This window comes from Salvelinus sp. IW2-2015, unplaced genomic scaffold, assembly GCF_002910315.2.
Source record: "Salvelinus sp. IW2-2015 unplaced genomic scaffold, ASM291031v2 Un_scaffold1932, whole genome shotgun sequence".
Classification (NCBI taxonomy): Eukaryota; Metazoa; Chordata; class Actinopteri; order Salmoniformes; family Salmonidae; genus Salvelinus; species Salvelinus sp. IW2-2015.
In genome coordinates, this window is record NW_019943290.1 from 55,509 (window position 1) to 64,705 (window position 9,197).

Sequence of the window (9,197 nt, forward strand, 5' to 3'; positions counted from 1 at the left end):
CTTTATATTATTTAGTTAGGTCAGGGTGTGACATGGTATTTATGTGGGTTTTGTAGTGTCCAGGGTGATTGTAAGTTTAGGGTTTATTTAGAGTAGTTGGGTTTATGTTTAGTATAGTTGTCTAGCTGTGTCTATGTTGTGAGTAGTTGTCTAGGAAAGTCTATGGTTGCCTGAATGGGTTCCCAATTAGAGACAGCTGGTTTCTGTTTCTCTGATTGACGCATATTTAAGGTAGCACTAGGGCTTTAGTTTGTTGTGGGGAATTGTCTATGTAGAACGATTGTAGCATGTATGTATGTGCACAACGTTTGTAGCTTCACGGTCGTTTTGTTATTTTGTATAAGTTGTGTTCGTGTTCATCTTCGTGGTGTTAATAAAGGAAGATGGCTTATTTTCCAAATGCTGCGTTTTGGTCCGTCTCTCAACCACACGATCGTGACAGAATTCCCCACCACAACAGGATCAAGCAGCATGATCGGAACCAACAACAGCGGCAAAGTAAACAGGACTCATGGACATGGGAGGAGATCCTGGACGGCAAAGGACCCTGGACTCAGCCAGGGGAATATCGCCGTCCCAAAGCGGAGCTGGAGAGGCAGCGAAAGCGGAAGCGGTTTTATGAGGCAAAGGCAAGGCAGAGTGGCTGGAAGCCCGTGAGTAACACCAAAATATTATTGGGGGGAGCTAAAGGGAGTAGTGTGCGAAGCCGGGTTGGATACCTGAGCCAACTCCCCGGGCTTGCCGTGGAGTAAGAGGGCGTCGTACTGGTCAGACACTGTGTTATGCGGTAAAGCGCAACGGGGTCCCAGTACGCGTGCTTAGCCAGTGCGGGCCTATTCCACCTCTGCCGCACGTTGGAGCGGCCCTGGCATCGGGGACTATGTGGCATTGAGCCGAGTGCCATGAAGCCGGCCCAACGTATCTGTCCTCCAGTACGTTCCTCGGCCGGCGGTACATGGCACCAGCCTTTACACAGTGGCTGTACCCGGTTCGCCCTGCATAAGCCGCCAGTGCGCGGGCTATCCACCTGCGCGCACTGGCAAGGGCTAACTGGGGACCATTCAACCTGGTAAGGTTGGGGAGGCTCGGTGCTCAAAAGAGCACGTGTCCTCCTTCACGGTCCGGTATATCGCGGGCCACCTTCCACACCCCAGCTCTCAGTACCCACCCAACGTACACCACACCAGGCTTCCGCAGTGCATCTCAAGAGCCACTGTTCCTCCTCCACGCACTCTCCCTAGTGGTTGCGTGTTCCTCAGCAGCGCAGCTCCAGTTCCGGCACCACGCACTAAGCACCTGTGTCGTCTCCTGAGTCCTGTACACACTGTTATTTCTCCCCGCACTCGTCCTGAGAGTGCGTGACCTCAGTCGGTCCTGGTACCACGCACCACGGCATATTTGCGCTTTGAGAATATCAGTGTGCCCGTTGTTGTTCCCCGCACTAGCCTTAAGGTGCGTGTCATTAGCCGACTCTTCGAGACGCTACCTCCAGTTCCGGTACCACGCACCAGTGCCACAGTGCGCTCAGCCGGCCAGGCCCAGGCTACTGCCGTCTGGCCCAGCGGCGCCTGAACTGCCCGTCTGCCCAGCGGCGCCTGATGGCCCTTGACCTCCAGCGCGCAGACGGCCAGCTGGCGCCGAACTGGCCGATCCTGCCAGCGGGCCTGAACTGCCCGTCTGCCCAGCGGCGCCATGAATCCTGCCCGCTGACGCCTCTTGCCCAGCGCGGGCCTGAACTGCCCGTCTGCCAGCGCGCGCTTACTGCCCGTACTCCAGCGGCGCCTGGAACGCCCGTCTGCCCAGCTGCGCCTGAACTGCCCGTCTCCCAGCGGCGCCTGAACTGCCGTCTGCCACTGCGCCGAAGCGCGTCTGACCTCGACAGCGCTGACTCCGTCTGCCAGCGGCCTGAACTGCCCGTCTGCCCTACGCCGTCTGAACTGTCCGTTCTGCCCTACGCCGTCTGAACTGTCCGTCTGCCATTGAGCCTTGCTAAGCCGCCCGTCTGTCTCAACCTGAGAGCCTGCAAAGCCGCCCGTCTGCCATGTGAGCTGCAAAACCGCCGTCTGCCATGAGCCTACAAGCCGTCCCGCCAGACAGGACGCTAGAGCCGTCCGCCAGAACAGGAGCCGCTAGAGCCTTATCCGACCAGTCCGGCATCAGCCAGGAGCCTCTTCCGCCAGACCGATCACAGCTTCCAGACCGGATGCTGTCCGGCTCCGACACAGACCGGACACAATACTCTCAGACGACAGCCAGCCTGTCCCCAAGACCGGATTCAGCCAGAGCCTTCACGCCAAAGACTCGGATACAGCACAAGAGCCATTAACCGCAAACAGACCGATCAGGCTCAGATTGGCGCTTTGTTCTCGCCAGACCGATCGAGCAAGAGCTTCTCAAGGATGTGGAACTAGCTAGCCACAGCAGTCAACTAGCTAGCCACAGCAGTCAACTAGCTAACTAGGTAGCTGTTTAGCTTTTTAGCACATTCACTCATTTGTTTTGTAAACAATTAACAAGCTAGTTAGCTCCCAGATGTTCTTGTCAAACTGTCAACAGAGTAGCTAGCAAGCAACAAGCTATGCCGAATAAAAGTCTAAAAACCACTTGAGGTTTTACACAAGTCACATGGCCTGGAAACAGATTTATATCTCACTTCTAACCACCTACGAAGGTGGATTTGAGTCACTTCAAACTGCCAATGTGAACACGTCTTTAAAAGCCAAAGTTCAATCATGAACCAATTCTGGCAGAGATTTCCAAACAAGCTTGACAGAAATACTGAAAGTTAGATTTTTTATGGCCGGGGATAATTGCACGTTTTGACATCTCCTTGCCTTCAGCAAAACTTCACTGCTCAACGTTATTAATATTGAGTAAATGATATATCATGAGAATTTTGCAAATTTCAAACTGTTTTTCCACGATGAATAATTTCAGTTTATGAAGTTCAGAGTTATCAGTAAAATAAGATACGATATGCCTTGCACTGCGCAAAATTGGCCCAGCGACATTCTTGGCTGATCCTGCTCTATTGACTCCTTGTGCCATACTATCGCGAATACGCCTGTTCAGGGTCGGGCCTGGTTAGTACTGGGAAGGAAGACCGTCTGAGATTACCAGGTGCCCGTAAGCAAATTTTTTAAAAGTACGATATCCCTCAAACTTCTAAATTAGTTTGACACACCTTGCTCTTCATTGAAATTCCATTACATCAGAGAGGGGTCTGGGATTACTTTAACATTATGTCCATTTGGGTCTGGTCCCTTGGCCTTGTTAATTCTCTCTCAGGAGAGAACTCCGTTAGCTGTAAATCCAAACAACATGCTGTTTCTTCAATTAGCCCTTTGATCTCTCTTAATTTAATGGGAGGAGAGTAGAAGCATTCATGTGTAAATACTGCCCATTATTAGAGGAGCGGATAAGAAGAATGGATGTGGAGAGTGTAGAAATAAAACGATTTGAAGAACAGAAGTAAAACATTCAGTCATAAAACATAAAACGATTCAGTCCAACATCATATGACAGCTGAACACGACCAGACAGGAATGGCTATTGGTGATATACTATAGTAGTAAATCATGGCTATGGGTGATATACTATAGTAGTAAACAATGGCTATGGGTGATATACTATAGTAGTAAACAATGGCTATGGGTGATATACTATAGCAGTAAACAATGGCTATGGGTGATATACTATAGTAGTAAACAATGGCTATGGGTAATATACTATAGTAGTAAACAATGGCTATGAGTGATATACTATAGTAGTAAACAATGGCTATGGGTGATATACTATAGTAGTAAACAATGGCTATGGATAATATACTATAGTAGTAAACAATGGCTATGGGTAATATACTATAGTAGTAAACAATGGCTATGAGTGATATACTATAGTAGTAAACAATGGATCTGCAGAGAAGAATAGGGGAAACTCCCCAAATACAGGTGTGCCAAGCTTGTAGCGACCTAGCCAAGAACACTCAAGGCTGTAGTCGCTGCAAAATGCCACTCAGCAAAGTATTGAGTAAAGGGTCTGACTACTTTTGTAAATGTAATATTACAGTTTTTTTTGTTGTTATATTTTTACATTTCTAAAAACCTGTTTAATCCATTTTAGAATCAGGCGTAACAAAATGTGGAAATGTCAAGGGGTCTGAATAACTTCCGAATGAACTGTATAGAAAACTTCTGACTTCTGATTGGGTGTAGTTGGAGGTCTACCAAGTGTTTCAACAGAAACAACAGCCTTCCACTCTCTGACGCTCAGGCCTTGAAGTTTCTTGTTTCCTGTTCTCTGTCTCGCTCTCTCTCTTCCACAGGAATCAACAGCCGTCCACTCTCTGACTCTCAGGCCTTGAAGATTCTTGTTTTTGTGTTCTCTGTCTTACACACACACACACAAAAACACTAGAGCTGGGCGGTATACCTTATATTATTACAGTATACACCGGTATAGATGCACAGAGCGGTTTGGATTTTTACTCTACCTTCTATAATGGTATTTGAATGTTTGGGTTTATTAAATGTGATTTGCCATGTGTAATGTCCTTCAAACTTTTTTTATATTTTACACCGCTACTTGAATCATCCTTCCTCGTTCTCTCCAAGCCGCTTTCCACACAGACCTAGCCCTGCCTCCTGTCACTCAAGGAGAACGTTTGCAGTTGCTTGACCACAAGACACTTGCGTACAGTCTGTATTAGAGGTTGACACAGGAGTGAAAATGTATTCCTGTCCTGTCTTGTCCTGTCCACTTCTTTCCTGTACTGTCCTGACCCCACAACTGTTCTATAACTCCGGAACCTTCCTGTCCCGTCCCATGCTCATTTTTGGCGCACATAAATATATTGGCTATTTGTGTTTGTTTAGGAAGTATTGAAAATAAATTAAGTAATGCAATATGTGACTGTTATATGTGGTTGTCTTACCTATTTTTGCACTGACTGTAGACCTAAGTCTCTCTGGATAAGAACGTATTCTAAAGGACCTATAGGTAGATGGGTTAAGGCTGGAGGATGAGGACAGAGGCCCCAGTAGGATGGTCTGCTCACTGGCAGAAAAATGTAGCCTACAGCAGAGCACTGCACACATATATGAACATGTACAACACATTTACAACATGAACAACAACAAAACACCTGAGCAGCAGTACTGCATGAGTCTATCTATTTTCATTTCACTCTTCACCTCAGATGGCACGGGTTTTGTTACATACACAAACATTTGGGCTTGAAGGGAAAGTTGTTGGGAGTAGAGCAGCTTTGCCACAGGCTGCTTGTCCCACTCTCCGGATGGTAGTCTATTGGATTAAACCACAGCGGTTTTTTTACAAGCCGGTTCCATCGTTGTCAAAGACCACTCCATCGAATTGAGCTAAAATATCGCTTTCCTCTTTCCTTCCTCTTTCCTAATGATAACGTTAGTGATAGGTCTTTGGCTGCAACAAGACATTGCAATTCCACTATTGAAAGCTTCATCATTTAGCCTACTGAGCCTAGTGACTGGCTAGAACTGGAGTGAGGCGCGAGAGTAAGCCAACGGAAGGGGGAGGGGGGAAATTACTATTCTACTTTTAAATGTTATTAAGTAAACTATACTGGGCTCCCGAGTGGCGCAGCGGCCTAAGGCACTGCATCTCAGTCCTAGAGGCATCACAACAGACCCTGGTTCGATTCCAGGCTGTATCACAACCTGCCGTGAGTGGGAGTCCCATAGGGAGGCGCACAATTGGCCCAGCGTCGTCCGGGTTAGGGTTTGGCTGGTGTAGGCCGTCATTGTAAAGAAGAATGTGTTCTTAACTGACTTGCCTTGTTAAATATAAATCCACAAGCGTTCTATAATTACACTATTAGTTTATGTTTCTTACATCTGCAAACAGCTAGTTTTGTATTTTCTTAGCAAGTTTTAGCTAAATAATGTTAGCCACTAATGCTAATAGTTAGTTAGCTGGCTAGCTAGCTAGCTAATAAATGTACTGAGTCAGAGCAAATGTAGCTAGCTAATATAGCCTGATACCAGTTCTGGTATAGAACCCTAAAAACAGATGTTAATGCGAGTATAGCGAAATGCTTGTGCTTCTAGTTCCGACAATGCAGTAATAACCAACAAGTAATCTAACCTAACAATTCCACAACTACTACCTTATACACACAAGTGTAAAGGGATAAAGAATATGTACATAAAGATATATGAATGAGTGATGGTACAGAACGGCATAGGCAAGATGCAGTAGATGGCATAGAGTACAGTATATACATATGAGATGGGTAATGTAGGGTATGTAAACATAAAGTGGCATAGTTTAAAGTGGCTAGTGATACATGTATTACATAAAGATGGCAAGATGCAGTAGAGGATATAGAGTACAGTATTTACATATACATATGAGATGAGTAATGTAGGGTATGTAAACATTATATTAAGTGGCATTGTTTAAAGTGGCTAGTGGTACATTTTTACATAATTTCCATCAATTCCCATTATTAAAGTGGCTGGAGTTGAGTCAGTATGTTGGCAGCGGCCACTAAATGTTAGTGGTGGCTGTTTAACAGTCTGATGGCCTTGAGATAGAAGCTGTTTTTCAGTCTCTCGGTCCCTCGGTACTTTAAACCTGTGGTAATATGCTCTGTTCCAAATCAATGATTTGCCACTCAGAATAAACTGAACACAATAACTGTGAAGCAATACAACACCTTCTTTTCCGTCCTCGAGGCTTCTACGTATTGTAACATCAAGTCACAGGTTTCATGAAGGAAGACGTACAGGAAGTAGTCACACAACCTTAACAGCCATAAGAAGTTAACGTAATCATACGTATTTAACCCCTGTGTTATGGCAAGCCTAAATAAGTTCAGGAGTAAAAATGTGCTTAAAAAATATTAAAATAAGTTGCATGGGCTATTTCCATGTTCAATAATTGCGGTTAACATCATTTTTGAATGACTGTCTCATCTCCGTAACCCACACACAAAATGTTCTGTAAGGTCCTTCAGTCGAGCAGTGAATTTCAAGCACATATTCATCCACAAGAGACCAGGGAGGTTTTCCAATGCCTCGCAAAGAAGGACACTGATTGGTAGATGTGTAAAAAAATTAATTAAAAAAAATAAATAAAGCTGAATATCCCTTTGAGCATTATGAAATTATTAATTAGGCTTTGGATGGGTGTATCAATACATCCAGTCACTACAAAGATACATCTATTTAGTCCGTTTTGAATTCAGGCTGTAGCACAACAACAAGTGGGAAAAGTCAAGGGCTATGAATACTTTCTGAAGGCATAATGTATAAAGGTATAACGTTTCCCCCAAGTCAGAAAATAATACTACTGCTTTATCTAATTACACCGCTGTCGGTGTCACGTTCGTCGTCAGGGTGGAAATGACCGGACCAAGGTGCAGCGTGGTGAGCGTACATTTCTTTTTATTTATGAATGTCGCCAACAAAAACAAGAAACAACAAAAAACGAACGTGAAGCTGACTAGGGCTATACAGGCCACTAACACAGACAACTACCCACAACTAAGGTGGAGAAACAGACTGCCTAAGTATGATTCCCAATCAGAGACAACGATAGACAGCTGTCCCTGATTGAGAACCACACCCGACCAAAACATAGAAACAGAAAACATAGAAATAAAGAAACTAGAATGCCCACCTTTAGTCACACCCTGGCCTAACCAAAATAGAGAATAAAAGCCTCTCTATGGCCAGGGCGTGACAGTCGGCTATAATAGCATAGAAATAACTATATAAATTACAAGCAACGGGGTACTCTCATGCCATTGTGTTTTCTTATTGAACAAGGCCTATTGCCTATTGCCTTATTCATCGATGTATCTTTGTAATGGCAACTGTTACTTTGAAATAGCCAAGAACATAATCATTGGTATTACCAGTGACATTTTCATGCTTCTGCTTTAGTTGAGTTTGACACCATAAACCATTAAACCTCTAGCACTTTTAAGGTGTTTATAAGAGAGTAGGTATGAGAAGAGAACAGTGATTTATAAAACTAAATTATCCATCAAGGACAGACGACAAATGCCTTGAATTCCTTGTAACAGAATGGACACCTGCTCTGTTTTTCAGTGAGAGAAGAAATTATTCTTTAGTATTTGAGAGTCTGGATCCGTCTCTAAGGACCATGTGTGTTTATCTGACCAGAATGATAAACTACTGCATTGTGTTGCACGATGAGAATTGGCGACCGCTACATTGAAATAGCCAGGAACATGATTTATTTATTTTGTTTTGTTTCAGTGACATTTACATGCTTTGGTTTGAGCTTGATTTCATTAACCTGAAATGCTGCTCAGATGTTAAAGGGGAAATATTAGAAAAATATATATTTTAATAAAACAGACTGACACAAACCATCGAGGGTAGAGGACAATATTTAACGCTGTTGCGATCATAAACTGAGGCTATTCTGCATATGATTTTTAGTAATTAACATACCGGGTCTTCGCTTAGCGAGCCACCACCCTTAACTTCTTACCCCTCCTGTTTTGTTCGTTACATGTTAATTCATTCTGTGTTCCCGGTCCAAAATGACAGTCCCCATTATAGCTGATTATAAATCCATAATAATGAATATATTATCACCTAATGTTGTGTTAGATCTTTTTATCAACTTAAGTTCTTGTGAACATTACACATTTTGAACTTCTATTTGCTATTAATGGCCTGTAGGCCTCATTGACTTGAGCTCATACAACTGAGTAAAAAAAGCACAATGTATGGATTATTTCGACTATAACAAATACTCAGATGTGTCACGTTCGTTATAAGGATCGGACCAAAGCGCAGCTTGGTATGCGTACATTCTTATTTATTTAAAGAATGAACACTGAACAAACTAACAAAATAAGAAAACGAACTGTGAAGCTATACAAACGAGTGCTGACAGGCAACTACAACAGAAAATGGGAAACAGGGCTGCCTAAATATGATCCCCAATCAGACCAACATAGAAATACAAAACCCCTAGACCTACAACAACCCTAGACATACAAACCCCTAGACATACAAAACCCTAGACATACAAAACCCTAGACATACAAAACCCCTAGACATAGAAAACCCCTAGACATACAACAACCCTAGACATAGAAAACCCCTAGACATACAACAACCCTAGACATAGAAAACCCCTAGACATACAACAACCCTAGACATACAAAACCCCTA